This window comes from Trachemys scripta, chromosome 25 (genome assembly GCF_013100865.1).
Source record: "Trachemys scripta elegans isolate TJP31775 chromosome 25, CAS_Tse_1.0, whole genome shotgun sequence".
Lineage (NCBI taxonomy): Eukaryota > Metazoa > Chordata > Testudines > Emydidae > Trachemys > Trachemys scripta.
In genome coordinates this window covers 458,816-480,387 of record NC_048322.1, presented here as the reverse complement: position 1 = coordinate 480,387, position 21,572 = coordinate 458,816, and the positions used below count along the sequence as shown (strand labels likewise).

Sequence of the window (21,572 nt, the reverse complement as noted above, 5' to 3'; positions counted from 1 at the left end):
CCACTTAAATCCTACTGTCTGGATTTAATAAAATCACTTTTTATTTAGTAATTTACTCAGAATATGTATTAATACCTGGGGGAGCAAACAACTGTGCATATCTCTCTCTGTGTTATAGAAGGTGAACAATTTGAGTTTGCCCTGCATAAGCTTTATGCAGGGTAAAACTGATTTATCTAGGTTTAGACCCCATTGGGAGTTGGGCATCTGAGTGCTAGAGACAAGCACACTTCTGTGAGCTTATTTCAGGTAAACTTGCAGCTTTGGGACAAGTAATTCAGACCCTGGGTCTGTGTCTGGAGCCAGACAGGAGTGTCTGGCTCAGCAAGACAGGGTGCTGGAGTCCTGAGCTGGCAGGGAAAACAGAAGCAGGGGTAGTCTTTGCACATCGGGTGGCAGCTCCCAAGGGGGTTTCTGTGATCCAACCCGTCACAGTGGGTTACCAGGCCAGGGGGTCCCATTCTCCATGTGAGCTGGAACTACCTGGGCCAGAGTGGGGCCGAGATAAGAAGAGAGCAAGAGCTGAAGAAAAGCCCGGGAACAGAGCTGTGCAGGTGTGCTGGCAGTTACTAATATGTAAGAGATCATAAAAAACTGATCTGCTGTAATTTGCCACCAGTAGCAGCTACTGATACCTATGGTTCTTCGTATTTGCTAACTTGTCCTAATTTGGTACTTCTCGCCTTTCCCACCTTCTGGTACAGAGATAGCGAATTGATACCAATAGCAGTTACTGATACCTACGCTTCTTCTTATTTGATGACTTGTCCTAATTTGCTAAAACGTGATAATGCTTCCATCCCCCACCACTAAGTCTTCAGCTTCGAAATATAAAAATTGCCTTTTAATATATGTAAAAAATAGAGTGAGGTCATTTAAACATCGTTTATTTTGCAGCTTCATTTACTGTGTTCAAAATGTAGCATCCTGACACTGATACTTCTGCCCAAGTGACCTGTGGGTTGGATTCATTTTAGTGGGACAAGTGGAGGATAATTTAAATTTTTAATTTCCGTAGGGTTCGCATTCAATATACTTCTATGCTGGTGTGATTTATCCCCACTACAGTTCTATTTTATTTATTACAAGAGCACAAGTCAGTCACAGAAGTGACACAGTACCCAAAGCGAGACTAGGCTGACATAACTTGAGTTAACAAAGGCTTGTAGTGTAGATATGGGCTAAGGTATGTGAAAGGTTTTGGAGAGGGAACAGGAGAAGTATGAGGGTAGACCAAGTTTCATTCAGGTGTTTAGCTCCAGCTTTTGTGGAAGTGGCCTTATGGCATCATAGAATATATTATAGATGATCAGGCTTGGAAGGGACCTCAGGAGCTCATCTAGTCCAACCCCCTGCTCAAAGCCCTAAAGGCTCAGGCTCAGAGGCACATAAGACCAAAATATCATGTATTAATTAAAGTATCTTGACCTCAGGGTCTATAACTCATGTTTTTAGAATTTTTGGGGTTGTCAAGCCCTCCTGGGGTTGTAGATGTGTGCTCATTATGTTTTGAAGGACAAAACTATAAATGGGTTTAACAAAGAATTAGATCAGTTCCTCAGGCTAGGTGCATGAGGTATTAGCCAAGAGAACCGGGAATGCATCCCCATGCTCTGGGTGTCCCTAAACCTCTGACTGTCAGGATGGGTCACTCAGTGATCGCCTGTTTTGTTCATTCCCTCAGAAACACCTGGCATTGGCCGCTGTCAGAAGACAGGATCCTGTACTAGATGGACTATTCGTCTGACCCACTACAGCAGTTCTAATGTTCAGAAAAATTACAATTGATTTTTGCCTTTGAAAAGGATGTTACATGAGAGAGTATACGGCCTTTGCAATATTTGGGGATCAAGTTCTACACACAAGCAATGGCATGCGGAAAAAAATTAAGGGCTGGATTGAGAGGCAAAATAGCAGTTGCAAAAGGCAAACGCCATTGGTGGATTGAACAAAAAAATTTTTTTGAGACCAGCCCAGAAATTCAGTCAGGCTGGAAGTCAGCTGATCCAGCAGAATCAACTTCTGCTCTAAAAATAAGAAAAAGTTAGAATTAAAAATTCCAAATTAGAAATCACAATAAAAAAACAGAGCAAGTGCAATACCAGAAACACAGATGTCGCTGCTAAAACTAGCAGTTTCTTACTGCTGCATATTTTCAAGGAGGACTTGTTGGTAAAATATAAATTAAATAGCGCAAAGACCTGCATCTGCACAATAACAAAGCTAAATGATGAAGTGATAAAAGTAATTCAGGGAATCCCAGCACCAGATAAGACAAATTGGTGAACTTCTGTGAGACTTTATGCAGCCAGATACACTGATAAGGGATTCTTTGGTTCTGTAAAGATACCGAATGAAGTATCGGAGGGGTAGCCGTGTTAGTCTGGATCTGTAAAAAGCGACAAAGAGTCCTGTGGCACCTTATAGACTAACAGACAGATTGGAGCATAAGCTTTCATGGGTGAATGCCCACTTCATCATCTCACAAAGTGGGTATTCACCCACGAAAGCTTATGCTCCAATATCACTGAATCAAGTCTCCTACAGCACCCCCATCTCTGCTCCTCCTCCTGCCTCTGTGTGTCCCAGAACCGCTGCAGAGACTGACCCACACCCAGGCTCTCGCTCCTATTAGCACTCGGAGGGACCAATCCAACTACGGGAGAGTGAGCGGCCATGGGAGCAGGAAAGTGGCCAAGAGGGTTGGGGAAGGGAGAAGAAAGGGAGAGTGAAGAGACTGAAAGGGAATAAGGAGAAATGTGGGGAAAGCAGCACCCAGCTCTTTTCTCCTGCATCACCCCTGAGTAGATTGCTCCTGAGCTCTGGGTAACTATCCTCCAGGGTCTCCCAGATCCCCCTGCCTCCCCAGGGAATGCACATAGGGGTCTCCTTCCTGCCAGGCATGATTACAAGCAGCTGTAGGTGTCACCCTCATGCCAGGATTTGAGCCAGACAGCACAGCTTGGAAACATGCGTCTGTATATACAGTTGTGTGACAATCCCCACTCCAGGAGGTGTTTGTTCTCTACTCCTGCTGGATGGGCACAGAATGGGGCAGCAAAAGGCTTGTGTCAATTTCTAATGCAGCACATTCCTTAACTTAGGATAGTATGAAATGAAGAAAATGGAGATTGAATTAAAGGGAAATCTACAAATAAAAGTTCCAGCCCCTGTTGCTTATTGAAAGAAATGACTCAATAGCCCAGTTACATGTTTTATTAACACGAACAAATAAATCCAAGAGCACCACATCACTAAGGCTAAATGACTATAGACACCACTCAGCTAAGGGTTAAACAATACAGTGACAAAGTTCAGGTCAAATCAGTAAATCAATGAGTTAAGAAGGATATTGCATTGGAATCAAGTCATCAGTTAGTCAAACCATCAGATTAATACAGCAGAAACTCAACACTTATAAATCCTGAAAGAGCAACCCAAGAAGCCAGGTGCATCTTTAGTGATGCCAAAATCCCAATCATAGATTTACCCAGGCAGTGCAACCCAGATTTAGCCAGCTGAATATTTCAATACCGAAACCAAATTATTGCTTACATTTAGCCCACAACCTCAAAGCCATTAGTTTTCTCCTTAGATTTCACTATTGTGTAGCTAATACTTCTCCTCGCCCTCTTGCCCCAGAACACATACAGACCTTAGAGAGACATTAGTAAAAGAAGTTCAAACAGCTCTCACTGAACAATACATATCTGACAGCTCAATGCCTTGCAGTGCTTCCATAGGTGAGGAGCATGCATTCAGTCATTTCATAGGGCAGAGTTTTAAGGCTATTAAGATTTGGGGAACTATTCTTCCTAGCATCTTCCCTTTGTAGATTTCAGAGGCGTTCACACACTCACACCCACTCAGCCGCACAGTTACATCCCAATCTAACAGAAAGGCTGGGAGGTCTCCAAGTTCATAAAAAGAAACAGACAAAAAATAGAAAAAGGAACAAAACATTTCTAAGATTATAAGGGGTTGGATCTCTGCACCTCTCGGTCTTTGGATTCACCTGGAGTAGGAACTGTAGCTGCAGTTTAGGAACCAGGTAATGGTATAGATGGTCCAGCACTTTGGGCTAGCAGGGTTTGCAGGTACAGGGAGACTAGTGAAGGCTGCATAGCCTGTCGACCTTGTGCTTCATTCCCCAGAGGGGATCAATCCTGGCAGTCAGTCTCTCTGAGGCTATGTCTACTCTGGCAGAGTTACAGCGCCACTCAGAGAGTGCTGAAGGGAAACCGCTATTGTGTGTTCACACTGTCAGCTGCCTGATGAACTATCAGTGGTACTCGGAGCGGTGCACTCTGGGCAGCTATTGCACTGAGCACCTCTTTCTCTTCTGCCTCTAAGAGTTGTGGGAAGGTGTAGGAAGGTGTTTCCTGAGCCCAAAAGCGGCATTCCACTGTGGTCAGCACCGCCGTGAATGCCCTGTCATGCATTGCTTCTCCTCTCAGCAATTCCTGTGCTTCTGTCCATATTTGGTGCTATCTTTCAATGATTTGTGTACTACACGCTCTGCCTATTCAGTCTGTAGGAATGGATTCCACACTTACTAACACGCCACGAGTGGCAGTGGAGTTATTCCTTAAACTACAAAGGCAAGAGGAGTTCGATATTGATCTCGCCACACGCAGTAGCTAGGACACGTGATTGCTTGTGGCATTCACGGAGGTGCTGACCACAAGGGAATGTCTCTTTTGGGCTCAGGAAACAAGCACCGAGTGGTGGGATCACATTATGATGCACGTCTGGGATGACGAGCAGTGACTGCAGAAAGCCACGTTCATGGGACTATGTGATGAGCTCGCCCCAGCCCTGCAGTGCAAGGACACGAGAATGAGAGCTGCCCTGACATTGGAGAAGCGTGTGGCAATTGCACTGTGGAAGCTGGCTACGCCAGACTGCTACCAATCTGTGCAGCTAACCAGTTCGGAGTGGGAAAGTCGACCGTTGGATCCCTGTTCATAAGTGTAGAGGACCATTAATTGCATCCTGCTCTGAAAGACTGAGACTCTGGGAAACGTGTGACATTGTGGATCGCTTTGCACAAATGGGCTTCCCTAACTGCGGAGGGGGATAAATGGCACGCATATTCCAATTCTGGCACCTGACTACCTAGCCACCAAGTACATTAATGACAAGGGGTATTTTTCTATGGTTCTACAGGCACTTGTGGATGACCATGGGCATTTCACAGACATTAACACAGACTGATCCGGAAAGGTGCATGCTGCACGCATCTTTCAGAACACTGGCCTATTCAGGAAGCTGAAAGCAGGGACTTTCTTCCCTGACCAGAAGATCACTTTAGGAGAAGTCAAAATGCCTATTGTGATCCTGGGAGACCCTACTTACCCCTTAATGCCATGGCTTATGAAGTCATACATGGGGTAGCTTGACAGCAGCAAGGAGTTTGTTCAACAACAGGCTGAAGAAGTGCAGAATGACAGCTGAGTTTGCTTTTAGCCATTTAAAGGCCCGCTGGCGCTGCCTATGTGGAAGGCTGGACCTGGCCGATGACAATATTCCTACGCTTATTGCTGCATACTGTATGCCCCATAATATCTGTGAAGGGAAGGGTGAAAGCTTCATTTAGGGTTGGATGGCTGAGGCTCAGCACCCGGAGGCTGAATTTGAACAGCCAGAGACCAGGGCTATTGGAAGGGTGACCCCTGGGGCCATAAGGATCAGGAATGCCTCGAGGCAGGAATTTGAAGCTAAAAGCCACTAATATTTGTTGCTATTCACAGGAGTTCAGTGCAGTGCTTGTAATGCTAGGAGGTGATTGTGATTGCTGCAGACGATGCACTATGAAGGTTTAAGAAAATTTTGTGTTGCTTTGCAAAGCTCTGTTTGCTTTCCTTTAATGGAATAAAGATTGCTTTCAAACCAAAACTATTCTTTTATTAAAAAACAACAACCGGAGGAGAGAGACAAAAAACAACAACACATCAGAACTGTAGGGGATAGGGGAAGGAAGGGACAGATGAGAAGGTGGGGTCCCGGGACACAAATCTTTAACTGTATGTCCAGGTATCATATCCAACGTTATCCCTTGGAATACAGTGCAGTGGGTAATGTACTTCAGGAGGAATAAACTACAGAGGGATGGTTGTTGAGTGCACTAGGTGTCCGTATGACTGGATTGTGATGGGGCAGGAGTGGAATGCAGCGAGTACAGACTTGAACCAGAAAGTGGATAAGAGTGTGTTGGTAGTGTCAGGGGGATGCATTAGAAAGAGTTTTGCGACAGCAGATGCAGGGGAGGGTGGTCGTAGAACTGCTTGGTTTGCAGTGCTAGTAGCACCTGGAGCGTGTCCACTTGGCAGTCTATACCATTTAAAAGCCGTTCTGTGGCTTCATTCTGACACACTGTGTTCTCCTTTTGGTCCCTCTTCTCACTGTCCGGCCACTCCTGCAATTCTTGCTTTTTGGCCACGGAGTGCATCATGACCGCATGTAGAAAGTTCTCTTTAATTCTTCATGGCCGCTTTCTAATTCTGTGCAGCCATTCAGCTGGCGATAAGAGGAAGGTGGGGCTCCCAAGATCATCTCTGTGAAGCCAAAATGCAACATTTTACAGAAGCAGTATTGTTTGCAACACAGAGACCGCTGATGCAGTGATTTAAAACACAGCCACTATTCAGATACCTATCACTAACTGGCTAATCCCAGGCAAGCACACATAAGCCACAAGACCCCCAAAATGGTAACAGCATGGGCAGGGGAAATCACTGTTCCCGGACCGTACTGTACACTGGGCACGTGGCTCTTGGGGGGAGACAGCACTGTAGGGGTGGGGGCTTTTAATCATTCCTATGCCCACATTTTCTACAGACTGTGTTCATTATGGAAGATATCTCACTGCTGAGGGTGAGCAGGGAATCAAGGGAGGGTCTTCTCCAAGACTGTGGCTTCCACACTGGCCCTTATGTCCTCCCCACCCCTCCCATGATAGCAGAGTAGTGCAGGAAAGTTACCCTTAATGGGGCAAGAAAAAAAGCAGCTCTGCCAAAGAACATGCAGCAGTGGATTGCCCTGTATCTCCATGAGAGTTTCATGGAGATCTCTGGTGCAGATTCCCATGAAAGTGAGGGAGCCAATCAACACCCTGTTCCGTCGCTCAGACTGGGCATGTGGTGGTACGCACATCATACAGACACAAGCCTGCTTTCTGCAACCCTCCTGCCCCCAAGAACACACTTCAGTGATTCCCCAAATCGAAGCCACTTACCAGGGGCCTCCTCTCCTGTTGAACTTTGCCAAGCTCCGGCAGCTGCGACTGGCTAGCCTTCTCCAGGGTAGAGAAGGACTCCTGGCTGCATGCACCTCTGACCTCCAACTCATAGAATCATAGAATATCAGGGTTGGAAGGGACCTCAAGAGGTCATCTAGTCCAACCCCTGCTCAAAGCAGGACCAATTCCCAACTAAATCATCCCAGCCAGGGCTTTGTCAAGCCGGGCCTTAAAAACCTCCAAGGAAGGAGATTCCACCACCTCCCTAGGTAACACATTCTAGTGTTTCACCACCCTCCTAGTGAAATAGTTTTTCCTAATATCCAACCTGGACCTCTCCCACTGCAACTTGAGACCATTGCTCCTTGTTCTGTCATCTGCCACCACTGAGAACAGCCAAGCTCCATCCTCTTTGGAACCCCCCTTCAGGTAGTTGAAGGCTGCTATCAAATCCCCCCTCATTCTTCTCTTCTGGAGACTAAACAATCCCAGTTCCCTCAGCCTCTCCTCATAAGTCATTTGCTCCAGACCCCTAATCATTTTTGTTGCCCTCCGTTGGACTCTTTCCAATTTTTCCACATCCTTCTTGTAGTGTGGGGCCCAAAACTGGACACAGTATTCCAGATGAGGCCTCACCAATGTTGAATAAAGGGGAACGATCACGTTCCTCGATCTGCTGGCAATGCCCCTACTTATACAGCCCAAAATGCCGTTAGCCTTCTTGGCAACAAGAGCACACTGTTGACTCATATCCAGCTTCTCATCCACTGTGACCCCTAGGTCATTTTCTGCAGAACTGCTACCTAGCCATTCGGTCCCTAGTCTGTAGCAGTGCATGGGATTCTTCCGTCCTAAGTGCAGGACTCTGCACTTGTCCTTGTTGAACCTCATCAGGTTTTTTTCTGCCCAATCCTCTAATTTGTCTAGGTCCCTCTGTATCCGATCCCTACCCTCTAGTGTATCTACCACGCCTCCTAGTTTAGTGTCATCTGCAAACTTGCTGAGAGTGCAGTCCACACCATCCTCCAGATCATTAATAAAGATATTAAACAAAACCGGCCCCAGGACCGACCCTTGGGGCACTCCGCTTGAAACCGGCTGCCAACTAGACATGGAGCCATTGATCATTACCCGTTGAGCCCGACGATCTAGCCAGCTTTCTATCCACCTTACAGTCCATTCATCCAGCCCATACTTCTTTAACTTGGCGGCAAGAATACTGTGGGAGACCGTATCAAAAGCTTTGCTAAAGTCAAGGAATAACACATCCACTGCTTTCCCCTCATCCACAGAGCCAGTTATCTCATCATAGAAGGCAATTAGGTTAGTCAGGCACAACTTCCCCTTCGTGAATCCATGCTGACTGTTCCTGATCACTTTCCTCTCCTCTAAATGTTTCATAATTGATTCCTTGAGGACCTGCTCCATGATTTTTCCAGGGACTGAGGTGAGGCTGACTGGCCTGTAGTTCCCCGGATCCTCCTCCTTCCCTTTTTTAAAGATGGGCACTACATTAGCCTTTTTCCAGTCATCTGGGACCTCCCCCGATCGCCATGAGTTTTCAAAAATAATGGCTAATGGCTCTGCAATCTCACCCGCCAACTCCTTTAGCACCCTCGGATGCAGCGCATCCGGCCCCATGGATTTGTGCACGTCTAGTTTTTCTAAATAGTCCCGAACCACTTCTTTCTCCACAGAGGGCTGGTCACCTTCTCCCCATACTGTACTGCCCAGTGCAGCAATCTGGGAGCTGACCTTGTTCGTGAAGACAGAGGCAAAAAAATCATTGAGTACGTTAGCTTTTTCCACATCCTCGGTCACTAGGTTGCCTCCCTCATTCAGTAAGGGGCCCACACTTTTCTTGATTTTCTTCTTGTTGCTAACATACCTGAAGAAACCCTTCTTGTTACTCTTAACATCTCTTGCTAACTGCAACTCCAAGTGTGATTTGGCCTTCCTGATTTCACTCCTGCATGCCTGAGCAATATTTTTATACTCCTCCCTGGTCATTTGTCCAATCTTCCACTTCTTGTAAGCTTCTTTTTTGCGTTTAAGATCAGCAAGGATTTCACTGTTTAGCCAAGCTGGTCGCCTGCCATATTTACTATTCTTTCTACACATCGGGATGGTTTGTTCCTGCAACCGCAATAAGGATTCTTTAAAATACAGCCAGCTCTCCTGGACCCCTTTGCCCTTCATGTTATTCTCCCAGGGGATCCTGCCCATCTGTTTCCTGAGGGAGTCAAAGTCTGCTTTTCTGAAGTCCAGGGTCCGTATTCTGCTGCTCTCCTTTCTTCCTTGTGTAAGGATCCTGAACTCGACCATCTCATGGTCACTGCCTCCCAGGTTCCCATCCACTTTTGCTTCCCCTACTAATTCTTCCCTGTTTGTGAGCAGCAGGTCAAGAAAAGCTCTGCCCCTAGTTGGTTCCTCCAGCACTTGCACCAGGAAATTGTCCCCTACACTTTCCAAAAACTTCCTGGATTGTCTGTGCACCGCTGTATTGCTCTCCCAGCAGATATCAGGGTGATTAAAGTCTCCCATGAGAACCAGGGCCTGAGATCTAGCAACTTTTGCTAGTTGCCAGAAGAAAGCCTCGTCCACCTCATCCCCCTGGTCTGGTGGTCTATAGCAGACTCCAACCACGACATCACCCTTGTTGCTCACACTTCTCAACTTTATCCAGAGACTCTCAGGTTTTTCTGCAGTTTCATACCGGAGCTCTGAGCAGTCAATACTCCTCTCTTACATACAACGCAACTCCCCCACCTTTTCTGCCCTGCCTGTTCTTCCTGAACAGTTTATATCCATCCATGACAGTGCTCCAGTCATGTGAGTTATCCCACCAAGTCTCTGTTATTCCAATCACATCATAGTTCCCTGACTGTGCCAGGACTTCCAGTTCTCCCTTCTTGTTTCCCAGGCTTCTTGCATTTGTGTATAGGCACTTAAGATAACTCATCAATCATCCCTCTTTCTCAGCATGAGCCAGGAGTCCTCCCCTCTTGCGCTCTCCTGCTTGTGCTTCCTCCCAGGATCCCATTTCCCCACTTACCTCAGGGCTTTGGTCTCCTTCCCCCGGTGAACCTAGTTTAAAGCCCTCCTCACTAGGTTAGCCAGCCTGCTGGCGAAGATGCTCTTCCCTCTCTTCGTTAGGTGGAGCCCGTCTCTGCCTAGCACTCCTCCTTCTTGGAACACCATCCCATGGTCAAAGAATCCAAAGCCTTCTCTTCGACACCACCTGCGTAGCCATTCGTTGACTTCCACGATTCGACGGTCTCTACCCCGGCCTTTTCCTTGCACAGTGAGGATGGACGAGAACACCACTTGCGCCTCAAACTCCTTTATCCTTCTTCCCAGAGCCACGTAGTCTGCAGTGATCCGCTCAAGGTCATTCTTGGCAGTATCATTGGTGCCCACATGGAGAAGCAGGAAGGGGTAGCGATCCGAGGGCTTGATGAGTCTCGGCAGTCTCTCCGTCACATCGTGTATCCTAGCTCCTGGCAAGCAGCAGACCTCTCGGTTTTCCCGGTCGGGGCGGCAGATAGATGACTCAGTCCCCCTGAGGAGGGAGTCCCCGACCACCACCACCCTCCTCCTCCTCTTGGGAGTGGTGGTCGTGGAACCCCCATCCTTAGGACAGGGCATCTTTTGCCTTCCAATCGGTGGAGTCTCCTTCTGCTCCCTTCCCTCAGATGGGTCATCTAGTCCACTCTCCGCATTAGTACCTGTAGAGAGAACATGGAAACGATTGCTCACCTGTATCTCCATTGCTGGTGCATGGACGCTCCTCTTTCTCCTTCTGGAGGTCACATGTGGCCAAACCTCTTCACAATCCTTCTGTCCCTGCTGCGCCTGCTCTGAATCTTCAGAACATTGTGGCCATAGAAGCATCTCCTGACGTCTGTCCAGGAAATCTTCATTTTCCCTTATGCAACGCAGAGTCGATACTCGTTTCTCCAGCCCTCAAACCTTCTCTTCCAATATGGAGACCAGCTTGCACTTTGTACAAAGTCGCTTCTGTCCTGTGGAAGAAAGACAAACATGGCACAACCTGTGCAGGTTACAACAACTGATCGCTCACCTTCCATATCACCGTCCTCTTAAGAGTTTCCTCAACTGTTGCAGGAACAACTCAGAGAAACCTGCAGATGAAAGCCCCAGTGAGCTCTCCCTAGGTGAACTCCCAGGCAAACTCCCGCTGTTAGCCTCTGCTGTTCGCCGCTCAGCTGGTTTGCTGCCGACTGCCCTTATATACCAGTCAGGCCCACTCAAGGCCCACCTGGAACAAAGCACTCCCAATTCACACTTTTCAAACAAGCAAGCAATCAAGCACATGGTCAAACTGACCAACTGTCCCAGCAGCAGACACTCAGATACTCACCAACACAGCCCCCCTAATGCAGCACTTAGCGTACCTCCTCTCGGACAGCTCCCAGGCAAACTCCCACTGTTAGCCTCTGCTGTTCGCCGCTCAATAATAATGGAGATATCCTATCTCCTAGAACTAGAAGGGACCTTGAAAGGTCATCAAGTCCAGTCCCCTGCCTTCACTAGTAGGACCAAGTACTGATTTTACCCCAGATCCCTAAGTGGCCCCCTCAAGGATTGAACTCACAACCCTGGGTTTAGCAGGTCAATGCTCAAATCACTGAGCTATCCCTCTAAAGACACATCCTTGCATTGGCTGGGAATCGAACCCGGGTCAACTGCTTGGAAGGCAGCTATGCTCACCACTATACCACCAATGCACCTCTGCCTCTGGGTCTCCCTCCGCCTCCACATCCTCATCCAACATTTCCTCCTCCTTTCTTGGTCCACTGTCAACTGGCACATGAGCCACAGAAGTATCCACAGTGGCCTCCGCAGTGGAGGTGAGGTCACCACTGAGTATCGCATCCAGCTCTTTGTAGAACCGGGAGCTGGTGGGTGCAGCATTGGAGAGGTGGTTTGCCTCCCGTGCCATGGAATAGGCATTCCACAGCTCCTTCACTTTGACCCTGCATTGCAGTGTATCCCAGTCATGGCCCCTTTCTCTCATGCATTGTGAAATCTGTCCCTAAGTATCATAATTTCTGTGGCTGGAGCACAGCTGAGACTGGACAGTGTAGCCTGATTTGGGGTATGTTAGGAGTGTTGATTTAATGTATTAACTTAATTTTCTTAATTTTTAATTGATAATAATTATGGATATTAATTAGTATGGGTTTAGGCTTGCCAATTTGTTTGATTAGAAGATAAAGTTTGTTTTGAATTAGGCTTTATAGAGTTTATAAAAGGACCTCTGGGGGTATGACAGGAAGCTTACACTGAGACAAGTATAGTTATAAAGACTTATTAAAATCAATGACATAGTAAATAAATGGTAAAACAGTTAGAATTACAAGATTATAATTGTATCACAGTTATTCAAGATATATAGATATATATGGTAATACATGATTATATGCTGCAAAGCTTTGGTTAAACTCACACCCTGTTTTGATGACCTGGTGTTGAAAGATATAGGATCACACCTTTGGTGGTGCCTCTGGCAGAGGAAGCTAATGCGAAAGCTGGTAAAGCTATTTACTTTCTAACTTGCATATATCTATGCAAAGAAGCATATTAATCCTTAGAACTGCAACATCCTCCTCTCCCCAAATGCTGATGAGGTCCAGCAGCTCAACATTGCTTCAAGCAGGGGATCGTCTGGAGCATGGAGCAGGCATGGTCACCTGGAAAGATGCGCTGAGATCACTGCACGCGTCACCGAGCAAACAGGAAGGGGACTTTCAAAATTCCCACGGAATTTAAGGGGCAGGGTTCAAGGTTGGTCACTGGAAAGCAATGCAGTAGAATTCAAATTGATGACCAGAGAGGCGAGAACAAGGATTGTGGGAAAGCTCCCGGAGGCTAATCACAGCGCTGTAATTGATGAGGGTGTCTAAACTGGCACCGTGGTGCTGTAGCCCCAGTGCAGGAAAGTGTACACCTCTCGTCGATGTGTTTTTTTTTTTTTTTTTTTTACAGCGCTGCAACTTCTCAGTTTCTGCGCAGTAAGTGGCTTGGCAGTGTGCCCCCCTCAGGAGTTACACTGCAGAAAGCTGCTTTACTGGGCAGAAACTTGCCAGTGTAGACAAGACCCTAGATGGCTTACAGAAGAACGCAAGACTGGTCATACTGGGTCAGACCAATGGTCCATCTAGCCCAGCGTGCTGCCTGAGAGTGACCAGTGCCAGATGCATCAGAGGGAATGAACAGAACCAGGCTTGTTGACCTCCAAGGTGAAGGTCTGTCAGCCTTACCTTTAACTCTATTGTTGTGGATTCCAGCTTACCCTATCTTACCACACCTCCCCCGAGGTCTCTGGGCAAATCAGGTGTGAACCACTCCTTTGATACAGACGTGTTCCAATCCAGCTGAATTGAGGCAGACTTTGGGCCAATGTCAGTTTGGAAAAGGCCCGCTTAACCCAGCAGGTTTCTCAAAGTATCTGTTGCTGTGAACTGCATGTAGTGTGGATGCGTGAACCGCAAAGATATCAAAAATGAAAGAAACACAAGGCCAGTTTTGGGGAGGTTTCCAGAGCCAGGCCTAAGGAAAAGGGGCCTCAGCACCTATAAAAATAACTGGTTACAAAATTTAAATTAAATTAAGAAACCAAACCAAAAATCACACATCCATCACCATTTTAGATTTTGACATCTCCTGCCTGATGTGACATCTTTGCTTTGCAAACAAGAGACCCTCTAACTAGGTAAAAGGTTCCACATCTTGTCTCAAGTAATTTTCCTCTTAAGGGAAGATTTTAAAATTTATCATAATAAATTCCATTTGAAATAGAAATAATTACAGTCTATACTAGGTCTCTATTCTTGTTCATGCTATTTCTCTCACATATCCCCCCACTAACTTCTTTCGAGTGAGGTTTTAATTTCAGGATTAGCCACCATTTCCTATGTAGTAGGAGGGGGCAGGGAGAGAATTAGAAGAAAACCTGAATTATATGGTAACATTGAAAGTTATCACATGATCAGCCTCTTCCGTGACACTAACTAACTTCATGTTTAATTTCATTGTTGCTGGTACCAACTTATCCAACAATTACAAAATATAAACCCATAGGGCAGTTTTCTCTTAATTCCCATTTCCACCCAATGAGCTTTGTGTGAAATCACATTCTACAATAACCTAGGATCTTTCCATTTCTGTGAATTCATTTCTCCCTGGGTCTTCTCCCAGAAGTATGGGTGGAAGGGGTCTCCCACTACATGGGAAGGCTGCATCATGAGAAAAAACACCTGTGCTCTATTTTCACACTTTCTAATCCTTCAAAGTAGCAGCAGCAGCAGCGATACAAATGCACTAGAGTTAATAGCAAATCCAAGAGACCAAACCACAGACTCTGCACTCAGCAGTCACGTATCCTGCAGTCTGAACTTGGAATCTGATACATTCCCTCATTGGCTACCATCATTTGTCCAGCATGGAAGTGCTTCTTGTCCAACAAAGCAGCCAGATTCAGACCCATAGGCATAGAATGGCTCTAAAGGAATCAGCCGTTTCTCTCTGTGCTTCATGAAACTTTGGATCCAAATGGTAAAAGACAGTTGTGCCCAATTTAATCATGGCATCCTGTAGGAGCGTGACTAATGCCACTAAACAAGGGAGCAGGGTTCTAAAAATAGTTTACCTGGGCCACAGGTCACCATAGCTTCCATCTCTGGGGTGAAAATCAATCACCAGTACCTACAATTTCTTCCTGAGTTCTTGTCAAATCTTTGACCTTACTTGGAGTAATTTTACATTTCTCTGGCATAGAAACCACACTACCACACAAAGTATCAGTAGTGATAGAGAGGTATAACTCCCCCAATTTTGCCCTTTTATTTCTTTAATCCGATGGCAGATTCAAATTAGGGACTAAATTCAGGTGTGGCTTAGAATCCCTGTAAGACCCCAAATGTTAGGTATCTATTAAAAATAGGTATCTTTCTGCAGCTATATCACATTGAACATGGATTTCATTTTCTACACATTTGCAGCATCTCCCAGGGGTGAGCTGAAGAGAAATGTCCCTTCCATTTTCCCCATCTTTACCTAGATAGGGATTGCCTTTCCCAAATAACACTGGTCTACAATTTTTGAGAAGTTGTCTGCTTCAGAGATAAAATGTGCTATTTATTATGTATTTTGATGTGCTGAATTGAAATATGACAATTAAAACAACTGATTGGCTAGTGTTTCTAAGATATTTAAGTGTTTACATTTTATGTCTATGTATAGTGTGTAAATAGAGTTTTAATCATTAATTGTAAACCTAGGTCTTTTCATGTGTTTAGGGTTGCTTTACATGATAATATTTCACCTGTCCTGTTTATGTAACACTTTAAAAATCAGCAAAAGTGTTACATACATAAAATTTATGAAACAAAAGGCAAAAAACTATTATGTGAATAGTTTAGTCCTATTCAGAGTCTACTCGGCGCTTCTTGGCTTGTCTCTTGTATTCATTAAATGGAGCATCTCTTGTCACTGTCCAGCAATAGTCGGCAAGCATTGATGGGCTCCGTTTGCCCTGATAGCGTTCCTCCATTGTTGCAATGTCCTGGTGAAATCGCTCGCCGTGCTCGTCGCTCACTGCTCCGCAGTTCGGTGGAAAAAAATCTAGATGAGAGTGCAAAAAATGTATCTTTAGTGACATGTTGCAACCAAAGCTTTTGTATGCCTCGAGGAGGTTTTCCACCAACAACCTGTAGTTGTCTGCCTTGTTGTTTCCGAGAAAATTTATTGCCACTAACTGGAAGGCTTTCCATGCCGTCTTTTCCTTGCCACGCAGTGCATAGTCAAATGCATCATCTCGAAGAAGTTCACGAATCTAAGGACCAACAAAGACACCTTCCTTTATCTTAGCTTCACTTAAGCTTGGAAATTTTCCACGGAGGTACTTGAAAGCTGCTTGTGTTTTGTCAATGGCCTTGACAAAGTTCTTCATCAGACCCAGCTTGATGTGGAAGGGTGGTAACAAAATCTTCCTTGATTCAACAAGTGGTGGATACTGAACACTTTTCCACCCAGGCTGTCGGAGTGGCCAATCTTTCTTGATGTAGTGGGAATCTCTTGCACGACTATCCCCTTCACAGAGAAAACAGCAGTACTTTGTGTATCCAGTCTGCAGACCAAGCAAGAGAGCAACAACCTTCAAATCGCCACTGATGTTGGTCATAGTTTATGCACCTCAAAAGTTGTTTCATGTTGTTATAGGTTTCCTTCATATGGACTGCATGACCAACTGGAATTGATGGCAAAACATTGCCATTATGCAGTAAAACAGCTTTAAGACTCGTCTTCAATGAATCAATGAAGTCTCCATTCATCTTGATCATGAAGGATGTTGAGGGCTGCCATCACACCATCGATGTTGTTGCAGGCTACAAGATCACCTTCCATGAAGAAGAATAGGACAAGATCCTTTTGACGGTCATGGAACATGGAAACCCTAACATCACCAGCAAGGAGATTCCACTGCTGTAATCAGGAGCTCAACAGCTCTGCCTTACTCTTGGGTAGTTCCAAATCCCTGACAAGGTCATTCAGTTCACCTTGTGTTATGAGGTGTGGTTCAGAGGAGGAGGATGGGAGAAAATGTGGGTCCTGTGACATTGATGGTTCAAGACCAGAAGTTTCATCCTCTTCCTTGTCTGACTCAAGTGAGAATGATTCTGGTGCATCAGGAACCGGCAGTCCTTCTCCCTGGGGTACCGGGCATATAGCTGATGGAATGTTTGGATAATGCACAGTCCACTTTTTCTTAACACACCTCTCCCAACTGGAGGCACCATGCAGAAGTAACAATTGCTGGTATGATCTGTTGGCTCTCTCCAAATCATTGGCACTGCAAAAGGCATAGATTTCCTATTCCTGTTCAACCACTGGCGAAGATTTGTTGCACAAGTGTTGCAGCGTATGTGTGGGGCCCACCTCTTGTCCTGATCTCCAATTTTGCAGCCAAAATAAAGGTGATAGGCTTTCTTAACCATAGTGGTTATACTGCGCTTTTGTGATGCAAAAGTCACTTCACCACAAACATAGCAGAAGTTATCTGCACTGTTCACACAAGTACGAGGCATCTCTGCTCACTTTGGCTAAACAGAAATGTGTCCCTTTGCAAAATCAAACACTGACAAATAAGAGAGCACGACACTGTATGATTTCTAGAGCTGATATACGGCAATTTGTTCAGCTGAGTGATGTAACCTTTGTTATGATTGCATCATCCATGTCCTCTAGGAATAACATGATGCAATTCATATCATGTATGACGCAAGACCAGCTTCAGATTGCTTCATTCATTGTTTTGCCTAAAAAGCAAGTACTGTCCAAACCCAATCATAGATTTATTCATAGATCCAGTCAAAGATGTATTTTAGTCATTTCTGGTTTAAATTGAGATCCCTTCCCTTTATAACTCACGTATCCTCCGCCATTCCCAAGTCAAGGGTCGTATATACTGACCCAATAGCATATCTTGAAAACTAGAGCCAATCAACAATTTTAAGCATCATTTTTGTTCTCAGTGACCCAGAATTAGTAAAGCTTGACTACATTTATTTCAGAAGCATTTTGGCTGTAGAGCAGTGTAATAGGCAACTTGCAGCTGATTAGGAAGGAGATATCTTCAGGAGCGACCTCCTGCAGAACCTCTTCGTTATAGTTCAATATATTTTAAGTGAGGAAAATGGTAGTAAAAATATCTGCTTTCCAGCACAACCTGAAGCAACATCAGAGCAACTGGGAATGAAACAATCTGTTCCCAAAGGGGGAACTTGATGATTAACAATTGCTTTGAAATGGGGGAACAGTATAACCGTGATGCTCAGGATTTGTTTAGGTCAGGTCAAGGGGGAACCTAATGCCAACCACTGCACCTGGGCTGCATCTGCTCTACAACTAGAATTGTCTTTTTACACCAAGATCACTAACTTGAGCAGCCAACGCCATGTACAGTCCTAGTGGATGTCAGGCACAGGTAGTTTTTGCCTCAGTGTAGCTTGTTCGGATCAAACCTCTCTCTCTCCCATCTGGAGCTGATGAACATTCCTGGCTGCAGGGACACACACTCCTATGACTCAAACGGAAAGGAGTTGATAGAAAAGATCACAGGACTGACCCCAAAGAAGGTGAGCAGCAAAAGGAAGAAGCAGGCAACTCATCTGGTGGAGCTGAGAGACCACGGTGAAGATAGTGATTTTTGCACTATGTGGAAATTAGCATATATGATTTTTTTTTTTTTAAATCTTTGGCCTGGTCTACACTATGAGTAATTCGAATTTAGCACCGTTAAATCGAATTAACCCTGCACCCGTCCACACAACGAAGCCATGTCTTTCTAAATAAAGGGCTCTTAAAATCGATTTCTGTACTCCTCCGCGACGAGCAGAGTAGCGCCAAATTCGATATTGTCATTTCGAATTAGGGTTAGTGTGGCCGCAATTCGATGGTATTGGCCTCCGGGAGCTATCCCACAGTGCACCATTGTGACTGCTCTGGACAGCAATCTGAACTCGGATGCACTGGCCAGGTAGACAGGAAAAGCCCCGTGAACATTTGAATTTCATTTCCTGTTTGCCCAGCACAGGAGAGCACAGGTGACCACAGAGAGCTCATCAGCATAGGTAACCATGCAGGCCGATAATCGAAAAAGAGCACCAGTATGGACCGTAGGGGAGGTACTGGATCTGATCGCTATATGGGGAGAGGATTCAGTGCTAGCAGAACTTTGTTTGAAAAGACGAAATGCCAAAACTTTTGAAAAAATCTCCAAAGGCATGATGGAGAGAGGCCACAATAGGGACTCAGAGTAGTGCCGCGTGAAAGTCAAGGAGCTCAGACAAACCTATCAGAAAACAAAGGAGGCAAACACTCGCTCCGGGTCAGAGCCGCAGACATGCCGCTTCTACGCTGAGCTCCATGAAATTCTAGGGGGGAGGGGGCCGCCACCACTACCCCACCTCTGACTGTGGATTCCGAGGCGGGGGTAATCTCATCAGCCACACCTGAGGATTCTGCGGACGGGGAAGAGGAGGAGGAGAAAGAGGAGGACAACAAGCTTGCGGAGAGCATACAGCACTCTGTTCTCCCCAACAGCTAGGATCTTTTTCTCAGCCTGACTGAAGTACCCTCCTAAGCCAGTACCCAAGACCATTACCCCATGGAAGGGACCTCAGGTGAGTTTACCTTTTAAAATATAAAACATGGTTTAAAAGCAAGTGTTTAAGGATTCATTTGCCCTGAGGACTTGGGATGCATTCGCGGCCAGTACAGCTCCTGGAAAAGTCTGTTAACATGTCTGGGGATGAGCAGAAATCCTTCAAGGACATCTCCATGAAGCTCTCCTGGAGGTACTCCAAAAGCCTTTGAAAAAGGTTTCTGGGCAGTGTAGCCTTATTCTGTCCTCCATGGAATGACACTTGACCACGCCATGCTAGTAACAAGTAATCTGGTATCATTGCATGACAAAGCCTGTCAGTGTATGGTCCCGGTGTTTGCTGGCATTCAAGCAACATCCATTCTTTATCTCGCTGTGTAATCCTCAGGAGAGTGATATCGTGTCTGGTGGAGCTTCAGGAACGCCCTGGTTGAAATACGGGAATTTAATGAAGGGGACAGAGGTAGCCCTTCCTATTGGGCTGTTTGCCTGTGGCTGAAAAGGAATCCTTCCCTGTAGTAAGCCAAGCGTGGGGGGGGAGGGGATTGGCGCTGAGCTTTTCACGTCTGGCTAGCAGGGATCTTCCCTGATACCAGCCATGTGGTGGGGGGAGGGATAAAGCGATCATCCCAGAGAACTGGATGTGGGGGGTTAGTTTGTTTTCTGCTGCTGAAGGTTAACAGAAAAACCGCAGCACTCAACGAGCTTTGCATGTGGGAAAGGAGGGCGCAGGAGCCGAAAGACAATGGCTTACCATGGCCGTATGCAAGCCGAATTCTCTTGTCTGGACCTGCGTCTGTGATCTCCAGCAGCAAAGCCACAGGCACTCAATATTAAGAGGCAAAATGTGACCTTGCAGAGAAATCACATGTGCTATCTAATGGGAATAGTGTTGTTCACCGTGAAAGAGTATAAGAATTGTTCTGCAAAATATATCTTTTTAAAAAATTCTCTCCTTTTTTCCCTCCCTCCAGCAGCTGCAAATTTTTCAAGCTTCCCTCCTCCGTCCCGAAGGCTATCTCAGATAAGATGTAGGAAAAAGAGGATGCGAGACGAGATGTTCGCGGAAATCATGGAATCCACCCACAATGAAAGAGTTAATCTGAATGAGTGGAAGGACACGGTTTCAAAGTATAGGAAAGATGCCAGTGAACGTGAGGACATGAGGGACCAACATGAGGACAGAAGGGATGCTCGAGATGAGAGGTGGCAGCAGGAAGATCAGAGGAGGCAGGATGCAACGCTGGGGCTGCTGCGTGAGCAAACAGACATGCTCCGGTGTCTGGTGGAGCTTCAGGAACGGCAGCAGGATCACAGACTGCCGCTGCAGCCCCTGTATAACCACCCTCCCCCGTCACCATGTTCAATAGCCTCCTCACCCAGATGTGTAAGAACGCGGGGGGGGGGGGGAAGGCTCCGTGCACTCTCCCATTCCACCCCAGTGGACAGCCCAAGCAAAAGGCTGTCATTATTTTAACCTTTTTTTAGTGGCCTTTTCCTTACCACCAATCCTCCTCCCAAACCCCACCCAGGTTCCCTCCCTCTTTTTATAATCTATTAATAAAGAATAAATGGTTTTTAAATGATAGTGACTTTATTTGGTTTGAAAGCAAGCTGGGGGAAGGGGGAGGGTGGGTTCCTTACAGAGAATGAGTCAATAAAGGGGGCAGGTTTTCATGAAGGAGAAACAAACAGATATTTCACACTGTAGCCTGGCCAGTCATGAAACTGGTTTTCAAAGCTTCTCTGATGCACAGCGCTTCCTGGTGTGCTCTTCTAATCGCCCTGGTGTCTAGCTGCACGTAATCAGCAGCCAGGTGATTTGCCTCAGCCTCCCACCCCGCCATAAAGGTCTCCCCTTACTTTCACAGAGATTGTGGAGCACACAGCAAGCAGCAATAACAATGGGGACATTGGTTTGGCTGAGGTCTGAGCGAGTCAATAATGAACGCCAGCGACCTTTTAAACGGCCAAATGCACATTCTACCACCATTCTGCACTTGCTCAGCCTGTAGTTGAACAGCTCCTGACTCCTGTCCAGGCTGCCTGTGTATGGCTTCATGAGCCATGGCATTAAGGGGTAGGCTGGGTCCCCAAGAATAACTATTGGCATTTCAACATCCCCAACGGTTACTTTCTGGT

At 46.1% G+C, this 21,572-nt stretch overlaps 1 long non-coding RNA gene and 1 other non-coding gene across 2 annotated transcripts; both read right to left on the bottom strand.

The window, feature by feature from the left end:
• Nucleotides 1–5,885: 5,885 nt before the first annotated feature.
• Nucleotides 5,886–7,432, bottom strand: LOC117870094. Its single transcript, XR_004643922.1, has 2 exons — nucleotides 7,238–7,432; nucleotides 5,886–6,557 (listed from the first exon to the last, which is right to left on the bottom strand). It is a non-coding gene; the product is annotated as an uncharacterized LOC117870094 (long non-coding RNA).
• A 4,487-nt stretch (nucleotides 7,433–11,919) lies between these two features.
• Nucleotides 11,920–11,991, bottom strand: TRNAG-UCC. The gene has a single exon. It is a non-coding gene; the product is annotated as a tRNA-Gly (tRNA).
• Between the last annotated feature and the right edge of the window lie 9,581 nt (nucleotides 11,992–21,572).